Source organism: Tachypleus tridentatus, chromosome 2 (assembly GCF_004210375.1).
Source record: "Tachypleus tridentatus isolate NWPU-2018 chromosome 2, ASM421037v1, whole genome shotgun sequence".
In the NCBI taxonomy this organism is placed as follows: Eukaryota; Metazoa; Arthropoda; class Merostomata; order Xiphosura; family Limulidae; genus Tachypleus; species Tachypleus tridentatus.
In genome coordinates, this window is record NC_134826.1 from 2,644,891 (window position 1) to 2,666,587 (window position 21,697).

Here is a 21,697-nt window from a genome sequence, read left to right on the forward strand (position 1 = left end):
ATTCTGATACACAATACAAGTGCTAGTACCCATACCAGGCTTTCCGATATACAATACAAGTGTTAGTACCCATACCAGCCATTCTGATATACAATACAAGTGTTACTACCCATACCAGCCATTCTGATATACAATACTAGTGTTAGTACCCATAAAAACTATTCTGATATACAATAAAAGTGTTAGTACCCACACCAGCCATTCTGATACAAAATACAAGTGTTAATACCCATACCAACTATTCTGATACACAATAAAAGTGTTAGTATCCATACCAGCCATTCTGATATACAATAAAAGTGTTAATACCCATACCAGCCATTCTGATACACAATACAAGTGTTAGTACCCATACCAGCCATTCTGATACACAATACAAGTGCTAGTACCCATACCAGCCTTTCCGATATACAATACAAGTGTTAGTACCCATACCAGCCATTCTGATATACAATACAAGTGTTAATACCCACACCAGCCATTCTGATATGCAATAAAAGTGTTAGTACCCATAGCAGCCATTCTGATATACAATACAAGTGTTAGTACCCATACCAACTATTATGATATACAATAAAAGTGTTACTACCCATACCAGCCATTCTGATATACAATACTAGTGTTAGTACCCATACCAACTATTCTGATATACAATAAAAGTGTTAGTACCCACACCAGCCATTCTGATACAAAATACAAGTGTTAATACCCATACCAACTATTCTGATATACAATAAAAGTGTTAATACCCATACCAGCCATTCTGATACACAACACAAGTGTTAGTACCCATACCAGCCATTCTGATATATAATAAAAATATTAGTACCCATACCAGCCATCCTGATATACAATAAATGTGTTAGTACTCATACCAGCCATTCTGATATACAATACAAATATTAGTATCCATACCAGCCATTCTGATATACAATACAAGTGTTAGTACCCATACCAGCTATTCTGATACACAATACAAGTGTTAGTACCCATTCCAGCCATTCTGATATGCAATACAAGTGTTAGTACCCATACCAGCTATTCTGATATACAATACAACTGTTAGTACCCATACCAACCATTCTGATACACAATACAAGTGTTAATACCCATACTAGCCATTCTGATACACAACACAAGTGTTAGTACCCATACCAGCCCTTCTGATACACAATACAAGTGTTAATACCCATACCAGCTATTCTGATGTACAATACAAGTTTTAGTACCCATTCCAGCCATTCTGATATACAATACAACTGTTAGTACCCATACCAGCTATTCTGATACACAATATAAGTGTTAGTACCCATACCAGACATTCTGATACACAATACATGTGTTAGTACCAATACCAGCTATTCTGATGCACATTTTTATCTGAAGTGGGTTTCTCGTCATCAAGATTTTTTTACTTTAAATACTGAATCTGTAAAATATTGAAAACTTTATCTCTGTTCCCTTCTCTTGTATGAATCTATTTCTTCATCTTCAATATAGTTGTACTATTAATCATCAACCTTGAAATTTGCTTTCTTTCAGAAACATTCTTCAAAACGTGAATCCAAAGTATCTCCACTTTAAAGAACCAAACCAAAATGTTCAAAAGTTGTTAGATTATCAGATTTGTCTGAAGATACTATTGCTTTGATTTACATTGGGCTGAAGCTACACGAGGACTATCAACGCTAGTCGTATGTAATTTAGCAGTGAAAGAATAGAGGTACCTCATCATCACCATCCACTAACCACTCTTTCACAAACGAATAGTGAGATTGACCCTAACAATGTTCTCCCTCTCCCACACACACATCATAAAGGGTGAGCATGTTTGTTGGAGTTGGATCAAGAATTTCGTACAAAACATCAACAGAACATAAATTTTACTGGAAAAGTTCAAAGTGTATTGTACTAACCTTAGAATGATTGTTGACAGTGTTGATTACACCGATGTACTAAACAAGTGGAACCAATGGAACGAAGACAAATTGTGCAGTGTGAACATGTCCAAAATTTGAGGCTGAATTGACTGATTAACAGCATTCATTCCTAGTTTCATCCTGGCGACCAGATTGTTAACCTATGTAATCATAACATAAATAATCAGTGTAAATCAGTGCTAGCTAAAGGTCTTCAGTTCTCTCTTTCACCACGTAAACTCTATGTACCTAACATAGTTTACACTTTCAAATCACAATACAGAAACCTAAAAAACCTTCTTACGAAAAGTAAAATAACTCTTTATTATCTCAGTAACTTTTCATGACAAAAAATAAAGAAATCTGCGTTTTCTACTAATGATTTTATCCCTAATGTTCGTCCTCAGCGTTTAAGCCTTGAAGAAATATTTTAAAAGAACTATCGTTAAATAAAAATATTTATGTTTTTTGGTCCGACAATAAGATTGTTATTCTTAACTAAAATAATTACATGATCAAAATGGTGGTTATTCTTTTCAACAAAAGCACATTAAAAATCCTTATTAATACCTATTAATTCATTATCGTCGAACGTGAAGAAACATTCCAAAGATACCTGAGAGAACTTAGAAAGAAAAATATTGTAGACATTTGATTGATAATGATACGACACCAAGTAAAACATCACGGTATATTGAGTCGCTATTGTGGATTATATAGATATAATTATCCTAAATTTACTAAAATCACGAACTAAAAGCACAGTTAATTAATAATACAGCAACATGGTATAGGCTATCTATTAACCATTGCAGCATTATCTTATACTGAAAAAATATATTTTAGTAAATCCAATACAAAGTATTAATTACGTTATATTTTCTAATCTAACTTATCTGAAGGTCATGGCCTGGCATGGCCAAGCGCATAAGGCGTGCGACTCGTAATTCGAGGGTCGCGGGTTCGCGCCCGCGTCGCGCTAAACATGCTCGCCCGTGGGGGTGTATAATGTACGGTCAATCCCACTATTCGTTGGTAAAAGAGTAGCCCAAGAGTTGGCGGTGGGTGGTGATGATTAGCTGCCTTCCCTCTAGTCTTACACTGCTAAATTAGGGACGGCTAGCACAGATAGCCCTCGAGTAGCTTTGTGCGAAATTCCAAAAAACAAAAAAAAACAAAACTGAATGACATGGCGTGCATATTTGTATCTATGTAACCGAAATAACAAATACATTGTGTCACTATCTATAAAATGGCAACACACAAAAAAATCTATAAAAATTCCCACTTTGGTATTCTAAATTTAGACAATTATAAAAATAACTACTTTACGTACGACAAACCTATATTTATCAAAGAACAGAATTTTAAAGTACTGTCCTTGTAACAAGAACCCGACTTTCACTAGGACTAAATCTGAAGGTTTGGTTATATCTTTATTGATGTAATTTATAAATATAGTTTTAAGAAAAGGAGTTAAACTGTTAATTTTTAAATAAAAGATAACACACTTAACAGACCAAAAATAACGTTTGCTTAGCACAATGAGAACAGTTTTCCACTGTATTAATTACTGCAAAAAATAATATTTTTTGTCTTGGAAAATTGTCTCATTTTCGAAATTTTTCAGTACGACGCTATATAAAACAGCCCAGTATTTGCTAACTGTAATTGCTATGCCTCTCACAGGTTGCAGAGTAAAGTGAATGTTAGTAGTTGTCCGAATTTTGTTTCTCATTTCAAGAATTTAATTCAGATTTATTGAATGATCTTATGTAAATATACAATAAAAATATTCATACAAAACTTTAACCCTACAAATTCCACTGGTCCAAATACCCGTGAAATGTAAGGTGGGTAATATTTTGCAATAAAATTTTTTCTTTCTTCTCAAAGTTCGGCTTTTATTTTAATATCTGGTCTCCATAGTTACTATATGCAAATATTTAGTAATATTGTGGTTCCATTTTATTGTTGTCTTTCTTCACAGTTTGTATTGGTTTCAAAGGTAACGATACTCTTGAATCAATTGTTGTAATGAAATGACGTAAGCCAAAGAGAAGGAAAATGACAGAAAAATAAAACTGATAAGTGAGGAGGTAGCAATGGGAAAATTTAGATATTGAAAGTTGAGTTATGAAAACGAACATGTATCATTTAAATGTAATAAAGAAATTGTACCTATATTATAAATAAAGGGTTGTTTTTCGCGATCACGTGTATGACGATTTGTCTGTGTAGATCTCAGAACAACAAGATTTAAATGTGACAAGTTTTATTTGTCGTCTGTAGATTTATTCTGTACATACGACTTTAACCTTATATATATATATTTATATACACTATATGTATGTATTATATAAAATATAAAAATAGGGAGAACCACAAATATTTTAAGATTATATTAAAGTAAACAAATAGATGCTACTAAGAAACAAATATTTAAATTTGAAAGGTATATACAGTTTACTAACAGTGATAAAAACAAACTGTAAGATTGTGTGATACTCGTGGTTTTTTAAACTATACTTCATGAAGTCCTTGAAATCAATGTATTTCTCATTTACTTTTTATGTTTTAAGAAATACAACTAAAATGTAAACATTAATAAATAAATAGTAATATGCATGTGTATATGATACAGTAACGTACGGTAGCCGAAATAGCATAGTTTTGTAGGCCAATAACGTAGTTAGGCCTACTGCATTTGTGTTATTGTCTCAACGAAGGTAAATTTAACACCACATTATACCACATTCAACACTTGACAACTTTAAAACAAGAGAACAGTAAATTTTATGAGCAAGTGCACATATAACACCTTCATACACATATGCTGCGAAATTCGACATACATAAAATGGATGAGCAGTAGCACTGAACACCTGCGACATCAGATCCTGCACCAGTGGTTCCCAACCTTTTTTATAACCCGCACCTCTAAAAAATTTTAATATGTTCTCGCACACCTCACAGTAATTATTTATTTAAGAATAAAGGTGAAGATGGCCAAAACAAATTTTTATAATTAGTTTTTAATCGTATGTAAACAAAAACGAAACATTTGGAAAAGAAAAATATTACAACAAACTAAAAGTTGCATGAACCCTACATGGCCGACAAAAAAATATGTTATCTGGTTGGGAAGCACTGTCCTACAGTGTTTACTGAACCGGCGAAACTTTGAACCATATAATAAATATTTTTACACATTTTAATTACAATTTTATTACCCTTGAAATTTCTGTTTGTAAGTGTTGTGGGAAACATGAGCCGCTTAGTCCAATATTCGACCTTTCACTGGGACTGAACCTGAAAATGTGATTATATCTATAATGGTGTAATTTATATAGTTTTAAGGAATGGAGTTCTTCTTAAAAAAATATTTTAAAACAAATAATACCACATTTAATTGATAAAAAATACATTGTATATCAGTACAATCCGAACACTTTTCGCCCGTAGTACTTGCTGTAAAATAGAATCTTTTTTCTTATAAAATATTCACTTTCACTGTACTATTCACTATGACGCTTTCTAAATCAGCCCAAAGTTTGCAAACTAATTACTTAGCTTCACATAGGTTATATAGTGACGTAAATGTTACTTACGAGTTGTCTAACTTTCGTCTCTTACTACAAGAATTTACTTCATATTTATACAAAGAACTTATCAGAAAAAACAATCAAAATACTTATACAAAACTTTATACCGACAAATTATACTGATCGAAGTACCCATTATATACACTATAAAATTTAGTTCTTTCTTCGCACAGTTCGATTCTTACTTTAAGATTTCGTCTCCTTAGTTACTATACGCAAATATTCAATAATATTATGGTTCCATTTTATTGTTGTCTTTCTCAGTTTATATTGGTTAGAAATCAAGCAATATATCATGCTTGAAGTATCTGACTGCCAGGTGTTCACAATGAAGAAAAAACAGGGAAAAACTCTGCAAAGCAGGGATCACTTTTGATAAGTACAACTAATTCTGCATTTTTCCCTACCATTGCACCTAATCTAACCTAACCTTAACCTCACCTAACTAACCTAACCTTAACCTCACCTAACTAACCTAACCTAACCAACCTAACCTAAACCTAACTTAACTAACCTAAACCTAACCTAACCTAAACCTTAACTCTAACTAACCTACTCCTATCCTACCTAAACCTAACATTACTAATCTAACCTAACCTAAACCTAACACAACCAAACCTAATCTCTAACCCTAACTAACCTAACCTAAACCTAACTGGCTCCTGGCCTAATCCTAAACAACTAACTCCAATCCAATTAACCTAACCTAACTCTAATCTAACTAACCTACTCCTATTCTAACCTAAATCTAAAACCTAACTATTACTAACCTAGTTTCTAACCTAACTCTAACAAATCCTAACCTAATAACCTAATATAAATCCTAAACTCTAACCTAACTTAACCTAACCTAAATCTTAACCTAATCTTAATGTAAGAAACCTAAATATAACGAAAGAAACCTAACATAACTAAAGAAACCTAACATAACCTAAACTCAACCTAAAACCTAACCTAAACCTAAACCTAACTCTAAACTAACCTACTCCTACCCTAAACCTAAACATTACTAATCTAACTCTAACCCTAAACCTAACACAACCTAAATCCTAATCCTAACCTAACTCTAATTCAACCTCTAACCTAACCTAACTAACTGGCTTCCAATCCTAACCTAAACCTAATCCTAATCAATTCAACCTAACTCCTAACCTAATCTAACCTAACCTATTCTAACCTAAATCTAAACCTAACATACTAACCTAACTTCCTAACCTAACCTAAAAAACTTAACCTAACCTAACATAACCCTAAGCCTAACTAACTCTAACCTAACCTAACTTAAATCTAACCTAACCTAATTAAATCCTAATCCTAAACCTAAACATAACTAAAGAAACCTAACTATATAATGAAACCTAAACCTAACCTAACCTAACTCTAAACCTAACCTAAATCCTAACTCTAACCTAACCTAAACCTAATCTAACCTAACCTAACCTAAACCTAACTAACTAATCTAACCTAACTCTAAATCTAATCCTAATCCTAAATCTAACCTGTATCTAACCTAACCTAACCTAATCTAAACCTAATCTAATCCTAACTCTAAATCCTAACTCCTAAATCTAACTCTAACCTAAACCTAACCTAAACTCTAATCCTAACTCTAACCTAACTTCTAACTTCTAACCTAACCTAACCCAACTCCTAATATAACCTAATCTAATTAACTCTAAATAACCTCAACCTAATCTAACTATTCTAATAACCTAAACAAACTAATCTAACTAACCTAATCCTAACCTAACCTAACTCTAATCTAATCTAAACTCTAACCTAACTCCTCCTAACCTAAACCTAACCTAACCTAAACCTAAATCCTAACCTAACTTAACCTAACCTAATCTAACCTAATCTAACTATAACCTAACCTAACCTAACTCCTAAACCTAACTCTAACCTAACTAACTAAATTCTAACCTAAACCTAACCTAATCCAAAATCCTAACTCCTAATCTAACCTAATCTAAAACTCTAACCTAACTCAATCTAACTCTAACTCTAATCTAACTAAACTAACTCTAATCTAATCCTAAATCTAACCTAATCTAATCCTAACCTAACCTAACCTAATCCTAAACCTAACTAACCTAACCTAACCTAACCTAAATCTAAGAAACCTAACCTAACTAAACCTAATCTAACCTAATCCCCTAACTCTAAACCTAAACCTAAACTCTAACCTAATCCTAAACCTAACCTAACCTAACCTAATCTAACCTAACCTAAATTGGCTAATCTAACCTACCTAACCCAATCCTAACTCCTAATCCTAACCTAAAATCCTAACCTAAACCTCTAACTAACCAACCTAACCTAAACTCTAACATAACCTAAATCTAACCTAAACCTAATCCTAATCTAAACCTAACCTAACCTTAAAAACTAAAACCTAAATCCTAACCTAATTCCTAAATCCTAACCTATTCTAATCTCTAAATCCTAACTAACCTAATGTAATAACCTAACCTAACTAACTTAACCTAACCTAAATAAACCTAATCTAATCCTAATCTAATTCTAACTCTAACCTAAATCCTTAAATCCTAATCCTAATCTATCTAAACCTAAGAAACCTAATATAACCTAAACCTACCATAACCCTAACCTAACCTACTCCTAAACCTAACCTATCCTCACCTAAGCTAACCTAACCATAACCTAAACTATCCTAACCTAACCTAATTAACTAACTAACTGAACCTAACCTAACCTAAACCTCAACCTAACCTCACTAACCTACCTTATCCTAAATCCTAAACTTTAACTCTAATATAATCTAACCTAAACCTAACCTAAACCCTAACCTAACCCAACCTAACCTAAACCTAACTAACTAACTAACCTAACCTAACCTAATTAACTAACCTAACCTAACATATCCCTAAACCTAACCTAATGTAAGAAACCTAACATAACCTAAACCTAACCTAACCTAATGTAAGAAACCTAACATAACCTAAACCTAACCTAACCTAAACCTTAACCTGACCCTAACCCAACCTAACTCTTACCTAACCCAAAACCTAGCCTAACCAAACCTAACTCTAAACCTAAACCAACCCTAACCTTACCTACTGAAATATAAGCAAACCTGGCTACAGTGGAATCTGAATCCACTGAGCAATTTCCAGAATTGGAGACGTAATAAAAATGTTTTTTATCTATTTAGCGTAATCTAAAACTTATATTTTATTTACCTTTATAATAATAAATAATACACATGAAAAACCAGAAATATAGTACTTAAATGGGTATATTTTATCAACTCTCAATTAAAACTAACTATTATTATAATGGTATTACTTCACGAAATGATTGTTCGTTAATCAAAAATATAACAAAGAATACAAAATAACATGCTAAAAGCACACATTGCCCTAGGACTATACAAATTTTCAGGCTTTCTTACTATTTAATAAACCTAATAAAAATTTAGCTAAACTTGCCAATGTGTTTCCTGTTGGAATAAAATTTACACTGGAAGCAAAATAGACAAACTGCTATACAGAAAACAATGTAACATAATATGCAGTGTGTTAGATTAAATATTTGATTTCTATTGGTTATAAGTAATATAGTTTTAAAATCAATAAGAATAAATATTGGAAGCTTGTGAAAGAGAAAATGTAATGTGTGGGTGTGGCTAAAGGACTTGATTTTCTAGTTTATCACTCTGTAATCAAATAAGATTGTAGGCTATGAAAATTATACTTTGTCTGAGTAATAACAATATTATAATGAGCAACTTATGTTAAATTTTGTACTTCTTGTAGATGTGGTAAATAAATAACAAAAGGGGAAATACTAAAAGGTAAAACATCACAATTCTGAAACAATGGAATATTGAAGACATTTTAAATCTTGTCTCATAAAACTAGCAAATTAAAACTATATAGTTTCCAAATTTGTATTAAAAGCTAAGTTTTGTTACCAAGTTTATATTCCATGATAATAAAAGTAATTTAATTAACTTTTGAATATAACTCAGTAAACTCTCATGACATGCCTCTATCAATATAATTAATGTAAATATGAAAGAACGAAAGCCCAAACACTGACTCTCAGGAACTCCACAAATAACAAGGATGCAGTTTAAATAAGGCACTCAAGTGATCAATGTTTCTCTGAAAGTTTAAATAGTCTGAAACCAGGTACTATACATGTAAACAATAAATATGTAAAAAGCCACTTATCACATAAGTATTTAATTTATATACTGAACTTTCAGAAAACATGTCATTCATATACTGGTTGACTTGCCAACCCTTTATCTTTATTTATTATTACTTTCACTTTCATTTCTTTTGTATATTATCTAATGTTTCCAGCTGTTATTTCATTCAGTTGATTAAAAATAACAGTTCTTTTCCAATGTATGATACAACTGATATAATATGGATGTTCACATAATGTAGAAATTACCTTTTTTTCCCCAACATTTTAGTTGGTTTTTTTTTTCATTCTAAATTTTAAGTTTCTTTCAGTTTGATCTATGTATACAACAAACTAAGCTAAAACTATGGCTTGTCAAAATTCCATCAGTTTTTATTTACTAGTATTCTACAGCTTTCCTCACTACCAAAGTTGAATAAGTTGACTAAATTTCATTAAACAATGCTTATATGTCATCTTTTTTTTTAACTATACATGTTCAGACATTTTGTATTAGCCAAGAAAGATTACATACAGATATCTTGTTCCTAAAGCAAATAAAGGATCAGCATGATTGGTAGCAGGGATTCAAACCTGCAACCTGTATATTACAAATTGAGTTCCCATGCCTGAACCACTAGTTAACATGTTAATTCTACTATTATGTGCCAAATACACTGTTAGTATGTAAAATTATCCAAGGGATTAGTAGGATAAAAGCTTGTAATATCTTTGCTATATTGTGAACACAAGAAGGCATAATGTTAGAAATTTAAAAGAAAAATGTCAAGATACCAGCAAAACTTGTTTTTATAATTGTGATTGGTTTATGAAATGAGTTATTGTTATCACTAGTAGAGGGCAGCACTTTCTCAGATAAGGATATTTAACTACAGCCTTCTAGGAACAAATGGCACCTTGTTGTGCTTATTTTATGTTTTTAATAAACTATTTTGATAAATTACTTTTTAACCTATTTCATAGTTTTAAGCCACCCTAAATGTTACTTTAAACTATATAACTATTCAATGTATTATATTTATTTCAAAATTCCATCTCTTTTCTCTGTATTAAGTCATCTGCATCTATTCTTCACAAATGTTAAACTGAAGATAAAAAAGTGAAAAACAACATTCACTTATTAATAAGACAGGAATATGAAAATGTACTACAAATTAAAATATACATATGGAAAGAAATCTCATTTCCTATTCAGCCTTATTCAAAACTTAGATAATTTAAACTGAAGCAAATTACTTTCACCTGCTTTACTTAATTATTAATAAAGACAACTTAAACTTCCAAGACTCAATAAATCCAACAAATGTTGGATTAAACCAACCAACCAATGATAAATTACTCAATATTCAGCTTCTAAATGTCATCATGATATTTCTGAGTTATTTTTTAATCCTAGGATTAACCGTATTATCATTCTTAGCTATTTTTTAACTCTGTACATTTATGGATGTAATGTTTTACTAGTTAGGTTACGTTGACGAAATTAATTACTTTCAATTATAACTAGCTGAGCAGTTTGTTGTTCTGGTCAACTGAGTAGGAATGAGGTCAAAGCAGCTGTCCGATTATAAATACTTGACACTGATGCTCGGACAAATAAATCAGGGTAGTTCTATGACACTTTTGTTAATTTAGAAGGTGGAACAGTGAATAGAGGAAAAGTATCTTTTTTTTTATTTTATATACATAATATGTAAAGCGACATGACATTTCGGTGAGAATACGAGTTATCATTTCCATATTAAATGATAGACATTTAGAAAGGTAGTTACTGTTTGACAGACTTGTAATAATCATCTCTGACAGAAATATGACCTTGAATGTTGTTCAATAGTTTGTGTATTTCAATCCATCTCATTCAGAAATGTCACTTACCGCTGTCCCAACTGGACACAGCAGATAGCCCGAGGTGGTTTTGCTATAAAAACACACACAGAGAAATGTTATTTACATTTAATAAGGTTAAAATACTGTTATACAATCTTTTTATCCATCAAACCCCCCCAAAGACCGAATAATAATGTAGTGTTACAAAATACAATAGATCTAATACTAACGTCTTATAACAAGTGTAATTAATTATAATTGTGCTTTGCCAGCTTAAAAACAAAGTTAGTGTAAAGAATTTTGTTCTTAGCAAGTTAAAACAAGATAAAGTAAACACTAAATGAAGTTTTAAGTTTCAACAGGCTTCTTGGTTTATCACATGTTTTTCAACTTGTATAAACACTAACTTGCACTTAAATAATATATATACATATACACATATATATTAAGTTATAATATTGCTACTTCATAATCAAATTTTTGTTAACTGTACATTATTAAAATTGTCCATTTTTACTAACCTTTTTTTTCTCAAAAACAATTTTTATTTACAAAGTCTATATTCATTGTTAAAAAATAAGTTAACTTTGTTCATTAATACAATAAGTTATTATTTTTTGTCACCTTCGGTTTGTGTTTACAATGCATCTTTTAAGAAAGCCGAAATTTTATAGAAGTGAGTCGGACTTAGACTGTCTGTTCGCGTCGAGAAAGAGACAATAAAGTTGAATCACGGAACACAGAAGGTATAAAATAATTATAATAACCTAATTTTATAATGTTACTATAAAAGTTTCTGTATTAACTTTGTTTAAAAATACGTTTCAAAATATACATGTGACTTTGTTTTTCTTCCGCTGAATTATGTTTTTCAAAACAGCATGTGCATTGTGATGTTAAACCTAAAGTATTTCATATTATCAGCAGTTTGTTCATCTATATGCATATGATATTTCATTTTTTGTTTTATATTATAAGTTGCATATCAAATGAAACTATGATCACATCGAAACAGACACACGTAAAATAATTCTCTGATTTTTGTTTATAAATTGATGAATTGTCTCACCAGATAAAACTTATAATAAAATGTTCAGATCGAAATTACAGATACTTTTAGACCACTATTAATCTTTTAGCTCTAAATATCTGAATATTCACATGTTACTCGTACAGTCGTACTTAGTCCTGCATAAGGTCGAGCCGGGTGCGACCTAGAGATTAGCTTGTGCATTGGAAGATCCAAGATTCATGTTGCGATATACTACTGATTGCTGAAAACTCCAACTGTGATACGTTTTGATAGAAACATACAATCCCAATACTCGGTTAAGAGTAACTGAATAGACAGCGGTTAGTACTGTCTGGCTGTTCTTCATCTAGTAATCATTTACAAGCCAGTGATAGCTATGGCTAAAGTTTTGGGGATCTGTCCCAGTTCTTTCGCCCATGTATTGCAAAAGATGTCATCAAAATTAAAAATATCAAATACTTACATAAGTACTTTTATTACCACTTCTTAACTTAACCATAAATTGATGTTTAACCCTACAAAAGTACACATGTATTTACTTATTAACTACATACTAAGACATAATCTTACAACAAAAGTACTTTAATACTTTTCTTTCAAACTTCATATGTGGACTTGATTTTTAGATAAACATGATAACATTCTTTGTAACATATCACATTGAATCATCGTCCCATTTAAATTCTGAAAATTGATTAACCAACTTAATAAGATATGGTTTAATCACACAGTTTGTTTGTTGTTGAACAGTTGATGGTTGTCTTCTTTACTCCGAATGACAACATGTACATGTATGTACACAGCTTGTTTCAATATTCTGATAATGTATGGTGCTACAGTCCTTCGGATCAACCTTTACTTTACTGCCTCACGTGTTACCATTTAATTACACCTATTATTTAGCTGCGTTACAGCAGCCAATAAGGGTTTGTAAATGTGACAATATCTGAAATACATTTGATCTAATTCGATGTAAAATCCAGAGAACTTGCTTCTTTGTTCTATTTACTTGGTTATGTGGTTGAATTCTGTTTTCCGAGGACAGGGGCATTACCAGGATCAGTTAAAACCTGATAGATTGAGATATGTAGTACAGGATGAACAACAAGTAAGGATCAGTTAGAACCTGGTAGATTGTGATGTGTAATATAGGATGAACAACAAGTAAGGATCAGTTAGAACCTGGTAGATTGAGATATGTAGTACAGGATGAACAACAAGTAAGGATCAGTTAGAACCTGGTAGATTGTGATGTGTAATATAGGATGAACAACAAGTAAGGATCAGTTAGAACCTGGTAGATTGAGATATGTAGTACAGGATGAACAACAACTAAGGATCAGTTAGAACCTGGTAGATTGAGATATGTAGTACAAGATGAACAACAACTAAGGATTAGTTAGAACATTGAGATATGTAGTACAGGATGAACAACAAGTAAGGATCAGTTAGGACCTGGTAGATTGAGATATGTAGTACAGGATGAACAAAAAGTAAGGATCAGTTAGAACCTGGTAGATTGTGATGTGTAATATAGGATGAACAACAAGTAAGGATCAGTTAGAACCTGATAGATTGAGATATGTAGTACAGGATGAACAACAACTAAGGATCAGTTAGAACCTGGTAGATTGAGATATGTAGTACAAGATGAACAACAACTAAGGATTAGTTAGAACATTGAGATATGTAGTACAGGATGAACAACAAGTAAGGATAAGTTAGGACCTGGTAGATTGAGATATGTAGTACAGGATGAACAAAAAGTAAGGATCAGTTAGAACCTGGTAGATTTGATGTGTAATATAGGATGAACAACAAGTTAGGATCAGTTAGAACCTGGTAGATTGAGATATGTAGTACAGGATGAACAACAACTAAGGATCAGTTAGAACCTGGTAGATTGAGATATGTAGTACAGGATGAACAACAAGTAAGGATCAGTTAGAACCTGACACATTGAGATATGACCTTCAGAATGAACAACAACTGATCTATCGTACATTATTTGCGTAGTCATTATTACGTGCGATGGTAACCAGAAAACATTACTAAAATGTTCAAACTATTGAATCCACATTATATATAAAGTACAGGATGAGCAACAACTGAAGTATTACGAGTGCCTTAACCATTTGGCCATGCTGAGCTGTCATAGAAGGGAAACTGCTTCACCTGAAGAATATTGTTATATTCTATTTATCAGACAGTGAAGATGGAATAAACATTTTTACAAATAATAAAATAATTTTCCATACCTTCAACCAAGCCTCCTAAAATTATTCGTTTTTCTATTCTGACTGTTTTGACACCAATACCATAACAGCACATCTTCAGTGACAATGGTCAATATACAGTTTCTTTTTTACCATTTTCTACTCCCTTACTTCGCTCTCAATTCTTCTTTTACTTCTCAGTATTTTCCCTTTTTCATTTTTTCTGTCTCACAAGTTTCCCAAATTTCTAAAGTACAAAAATTATTTCCATATACTTTAGAAATTATTTCCATACCTTTTGCACACTTATTAGGAAGAATACTGCTCACTGATTGTGAACCTAAAGGATTTTGTTACGTATTGTAAATTGTCTTTATTCTCTGTGCCTTTATGGTGTTAAAAAATTTCTAGTTCAGCATGTAATTTACCTATTTTTTATTCATGTGAATTAAAACGTTTCAAGTCAACCATTGACACAGCAGTATGCCTGCAGTATTAATACTCAAGAAACCTGGTTTCGAAACGTATAGTGGACATTTACAGCTAGATGGGTAGTTATGTGCTTAACAACAAACAAACAAAAGTTTGAGTTTTGTTGGCATCTTGTTCGTGCGTAAGCCAAGAGTAGTGTTAACCTATCTTTTCTTACTTCTAATCCATCTATACTTGCTCTATTTTTTAACACTTTGAGAAGCCCTTAATGGATTAAACAGTGCCACTTTTTTCCTTCCCCCAAAGCATTCCATGGCTTACTTTCAACGTTCAATGCTTTCTTCTAGGTGTAAATTATGGTATTATTTTAAACACTCACTACACTTTCCTTACACCTTTGATTGATTAAGGTTGTTTTGCTAATGATAAAGACTGACACTTTTTAATGTCTTTTGTTGTTCTTGTTTCCTTCAAATTTTGAGCTTTTTTCTATTGAAAATTGGTAAGATAATACTGTGGTTTAACACGCCCAGACACTTTTTTCAATATTTGTTAGGCCTTTTAAGAATTTTAAGGAATTATATAGTTTACACATTTATTTAGGGTGATAGTATGAGGTTCACTAAGTTGAAAGTTCACAAATTGGTTTATATTATTCTTTACAGTTTTTTTACTGACAGCAAAGATTTTCTTGCTCTCTGCCTAGCCAGTTTGACTGTGTGGGTATTTGGGTATTTATGTTGTTAAATACCCAGGAGGGTCAGGTACATTTGACCTCTTCCTCCCTCCCGAACGATTATAGCGTCTGTCTTTAGGGTTTTTTTTTTTTTTAAAGCTTTGGGCCAGAGTAAAAGTATAACATCATACTCAGGTCCATTTCAGGGCTCAGTCCATGCATGGACGAACAAGAAGTTTTTTTGTTGTTTTTTTTTTCCATTTAATTTTTTTTTTGTATTTTCATATATATATATATTTTTTTTTTGTATTTTTCTCCTTTTTCTCGATTGAGAGAATGCTACTACTACTTGTAGTAACACAAACACTCACACGGAACAGAAAGTAATAATAATTATTATTATTCAATACTTGAATAATAATTCAAAAAGAGAAGAAAAATAATAATAATAATAATGATTAAAAAAAGAAAATAATAATTATAAAAATAAAAAGAAACAAGGACTAAGTGTCTAGTGCATAGTGGCCAGCTTGTGTTACATTTCTTAAATATATGTTAAAAGGGGAGAGGTATTTAGGACCATTTACATCATGTACGTGATATCTGTCGAGATCACACATTAAGTCATTTTTGTGCCAATTCTTATTGAAATATTTTAGAGAATTATGCAAGAGTCTTTCAGCTATTGTATCTATGTTTGCATACTTGTGCATGAATGTGGTTGAGGTGCTACGTGGTACTTTGTATGCTGAAGTTAGTACAGAATTTTGTATACGTTGAAGTTTCTGTACATGTGTGGGTGCTATGTTAATCCAGGCAGGTGATGCATATTCTATTGTTGGTCTAATGTACGTTTTGTAGATTTTAAGTATGTTGTCTGGTGATGTTCCTTGATTTTACCTGAAAGACTTCTTGCATAATTTGCTCTTTTCCAGATTCGTATCAGTACATTTTAATATGTGGTAGCCACGTTAATTTTGAGTCATAGGTTAGACCTAGAAATTTAGCAGAAGTAGCAGTCAGTAAAAGTGATCCATTCATATAGAGTTTTGGTGGATCTTTTTCAGCTTATTCAGTCTGCTGAATACTATGACTTGGGTTTTTGGAATATTAATTTTGATTCTGTATTTCTGGCAGTATTCTTCGATGTTATTTAGGACTGGTTGTAGGTTCGTTGCTGCTATTGACGGAGTGGGGGCACTTTTCCAGACTGCTACATCGTCAGCGAACTGTGATGCATAACCTAAATTTAGGTCCGACAGAGGCATATTACTCACGTACATGATAAATAATATAGGGCTAACAACCCCTCCTGCGGGACTCCTGCTTCGGGTGAAAAGGACCTGAGTGGGCCCCATTTACATTTACTTTACACATTCTGTTATCCAGGAAGTTGGACAGCCAGCGAATAGTTTCCTGGGGTAATGCCATTTCAAGCAATCTATGTCGTAAGCCGTTATGCCACACTGTGTCAAATGCTTTCTCAATGTCGAGAAAGCAAGCTACAGTGCATTCTTTTGTTGAAGCTGTCGGTAATTGATTCTGTAAGTCGAATCAGGTGGTCTGTAGTTTGGCGGTTTTTTCGAAATCCGTTTTGAATTTCTGGTAATTTTGAATTTTCTTCTAAGTAAACTGACAGACGATTACTAATTATTCTCTCTAATACTTTGCCAATACAACTGGTTAAGCTAATCGGGCGGTAGTTGTTTGGTTTATTCGCTGGCTTTCCTTCTTTCTGGAACATTAATACTATTGCTTCCTTCCAAGAAACGGGGATATATCCAGTTGATAGTGAGAGATTAAATAACGCTGTTAGGTGTTCATATAATCTCTGAGTGCCTTGTTTTAGGAGGATAGCTTGAATACCATCTTCTCCAGGAGCTTTGTTTTTTTGTGTTTTTAATAGCAGTTACTACTTCTGTAACAGTGATATGTTTTACCAGTTGATGAGTGCTCCAGTCTTTTGTTTTTCTTGGTGTGTACTAGTGTTGACTGGAAATTTAGGTGTAAAATGCTTCTGTTTTGGTCAATAAAGTTTGTGACTGTATTATAAAAGTATCTGTTCATGTCTGGTTCATGATGTGTTTTGAACGTGTTTTCTAGGTGTTTTTAAATATCTCGGCTTTTTCTGTGTTAGTGTATGCTGTTTCTCCATCCAGTTCCACTGGTGGATATACTGTGTTTGTTGTTCCTGTGTTTGTAAATCTTTTCAAATGTGTCCAGAATTGTTTAGGATCAGTTTTATGATTTAGATCGGAACAGAAGGTGTCCCAGTTTTCTTGTTTCTGTTGTCTGATTAAGTTTCGTATTTTATTCCTTATTGTGTTTATCTGAGTTTTAAGTGTGGGTTGCGATTTTGAATGTACTGTCTGCGGAGTATACGTCTGTTTTAATTAAGTGTATTATATCTTTATGTGGTTGCCATGAATGAGTTGTTGTGAAGTGTTTTTGTTTCGGTATCGAACTGTTGGCTGCATGTTTTAGACACTCAGAGATGATATGACAGTATGCATCTATATCTGATGCGTCCGCGGCAATATGTAGTACTTCTGGAGGTAAGGTTTCATTTAATATAGTTTGGAAAACTGGCCAATTAGCTTTTTTTGTAGTTCAGTTGGTCTCTCACTATGATTTTATTTAAGTGGGGGTGAGATTGAAGATACACCAAACTGGAAGGTGGTCACTATCTATATCGTGACCAACATGAAAATTTACGAATTTGCGACTCATATTTGACGAACACAGGCATAGGTCCAGTATTTCACTGGTGCCATGTGCGTACGAGATATGTGTCGGTGTTGCATCGTTTAATAAAGTCATGTTTGATTCGTCCAGAAATTGATAAAGTAATTTGCCATTTGCGTTTGAGCAACGACAGTTGAATGCTATATGTTTACTGTTTAGGTCGCCGATAATAATAAGATTACAGTTGCTATTATACAATATATTCAATAGATTTACATCTAACACGGTACTAGGCGAGCAGTAGATGCCCGCCACAGTAACGTCTGTCTGATTTTGCGTTTTTACATTAATAACTATAGATTCATTACTGGAAGGGATAGTAAGTTCCTGAACTATAAGTTCAGTCTTATACAATAATAAAAGACCTCTGTTTGGATCTCTATTATCCTTCCTGTCATGTCTAATAGTAGAGTAGCCGTTTAATTTAAATCTATGGTAGTTATATAGAAGAGTTTCACTAATTATGATTACATCAGGTTTTATGGAGCTTGTTGTATCTTCAATCTCATGTTTCTTGGAAGCAAGAGCACCCTGGATATTGATGTGTAGAACTGTGAAGTTATCCATATCTAGTAGAGTTTATGATGGAGGTTAAAATTTGCGGCAAGAACTTGTGTATGTTTTCAATATGATTTTAACAATTATGTCTGTGAGACTGTTGGTGTTTGTGGGATTTGTATATTCTGCCATTATTTCCGAGAAGGTGGAAGTTATGGCAGATGTCAATGTTGTTTCAATTGTTGTTGGTTGTGTATTTTGAGGTGGTTTTGGTATTTCCTCGTCACTTGGTAATGGTTTTCCTGTCGGGATGATGAATTTTAACCACTGCAGCGTATGTGTTTGTCTGTGTAGTTGTACTTTGTGGTGCTGGAGTGGTAGGTGTGGGTTCCTTAATTGTTCGTGGTGGTGGCGGCTTGTTCATGTTGGGATTTTAATTTCGTATAAGTGTGTTTTTATGGATTTATATTTCTGTCAACCTTTATAATTTGCCGTGTGTTCTTCCCCACAATTGCAGCATTTGAGTTTGGGGTTCTGTTTTGTACAATGTGTAATGTGGTGATTCTCCCCACAGCCCACACAACGCGCATTTGCTTGGCATGCTGCTGCTACATGTCCAAACCTTTGGCATTGGTAGCACTGTGTGACAACCACTGCTGGTGTTTTTGTTTGTTCTACTGTGTACTTATGATACCACATAGTGATACCATTATTAATGAATTGTGTAATATCCTGGCTGTTGTCTGTGACTACTTTGATTAGGTTTGTGGGTCTTTTAGTAATATTTGAAATTATACGCTCAACTGAAATGTGTTTTATGTTTTGTGTACTTAACTCTTCCTTAACGTCTTCTATGTCTATTGAATTATGTACACCTCGTATCACAAAAGATTTCGGTGTTGGTTTAGTTCCTGGTAGGTGTATTGTAATGCTTCCTGTTTTGAATGCGTCTGCAGGCCAAGCTTTTAGTAGACTGTTTAAGTCAGCGGGTTCCTGTCCTTGAACCAGAACACCGCCTCTGGGCAGACGCTTAATATTAGTAATCTTTGTATTAGGTTTGCACCTGTATATTTCTTTGGCCAATTGTGGTTGGTTGTAACTACCAGGAACTCCTTGGATTATAACTGCGTGCTTAGGTGATTTTGGTGCGATTTGTGTATGTGTGTCTGTGGTGGTTGTTCTTTGTTTAATTTGTTTTTCTGACTTCGAGTCTGCACAAGCGTGAAGCCTTCGTCGTCAGAAAGAACTTCGTCTTTGTCTGAACATGTTTGTTTTGAATATCCAGGGTGGGGTTTGGGTTGCTAGTACTGCTAGTTTTGGCATATTAAAGTCTATAACCGTAGTCTTAGGTACATTGTCTTCACATGCTGAAATCATAATATCTTTTACTAGTTTTCGTTTTTTTCGAGTCCTTACAGTATTTTCTTTAACCGGCGTTAACTTAGCTTTTAGTTCTTTTTCGGCTATGAACATTAAAGATTTTAATTTTAAATTATCATTATCTGTTTGGCCACAGTCACTAGACTTACTTTTTGTCCCTGAAACAGACGGGCTTGCTCCCTCAGTCTCAGACGCTACATCGCTTTCCCTGGTCTCCGACTCCCCGACCGGCATGTCGCCTCGTTGTTTAGCGAAGGGGTATTTCCTGTCTTGGGCCAATTCAAATGGTAATAAGGTCTTCTGTCTACTGGCGTAAAACTAAAATTCGAAGTGAAAAGTAAAAACACTAACAAAATATGAAGCAAAATATAACACGTAGAAATCTAGAGCCTTTCAGAGGTATGTCCTTCCTTTACCCTGTCGAAGCGCCTCTCCCCCTCTGCCTAGCCTCCAGTTGATAGTTAAGCCTTTACAGTTGGCGCTTTTTTTTTTGTATTGACGAAAGTTGTAATCTTCAGAGGCAGTTAAACCTGTATATTTGCTGCGAGGATTTAGTTCATTTATAGTTTGTTTTAAACATTTTATTTGGGGTTTTTCTATGATATATTTGATTTTGTGATTGAGCTGAAGGTTTACCTTTAATTTTAAGAAGGATGGTGTCAGTGTTCTCATTTGCAAGTTATTTAGAAATATTATACTGAAAAAAAATATTTTTATATTCCACGACCATTAACATTCCATTCAATTCCCTCTGTCTTCAATGTCTGTATACTTTTACCTCTCATTCTACACTATTTATCTTCATTACTTAATCGTCTGTGCGCTATATTCTAGACATCAAGAAATTTCACGCGACAATCGATAATCTCAACATCAGTGAAATACGAACACAACGTACGACTATTATAGAGTTACGTAATTAAACTTGTTATAACATTTACTTTAAATTAATTGCTTGTAAATATCATGTTACAAACAAAACTAAACAAACATAAAATATTGACTCTAGAAATAAATTAACAACATATGCATTTATTTTGGGCTTGAGTTGTTGTTGTAGTAAGGCTACTTTAATTTTGCGTTTGTTTATGTTTGTTTCTTTATTTAGTAGTTGAGTGTTTTCCATGATTATGTTGTGTTTATTTGATTTGCAATGTTCAAAAACGTGTGAAGGTGACTTTTTGTGTT

General features: G+C 32.9%; 1 long non-coding RNA gene across 1 annotated transcript; it reads right to left on the reverse strand.

Moving 5' to 3' along the window:
- Positions 1–1,752: 1,752 nt before the first annotated feature.
- LOC143235134 (uncharacterized) lies at positions 1,753–20,917 on the reverse strand. The gene is made up of 4 exons (XR_013018938.1): positions 20,659–20,917; positions 14,821–15,025; positions 11,578–11,620; positions 1,753–2,080 (listed from the first exon to the last, which is right to left on the reverse strand). It is a non-coding gene; the product is annotated as an uncharacterized LOC143235134 (long non-coding RNA).
- Positions 20,918–21,697: the final 780 nt, after the last annotated feature.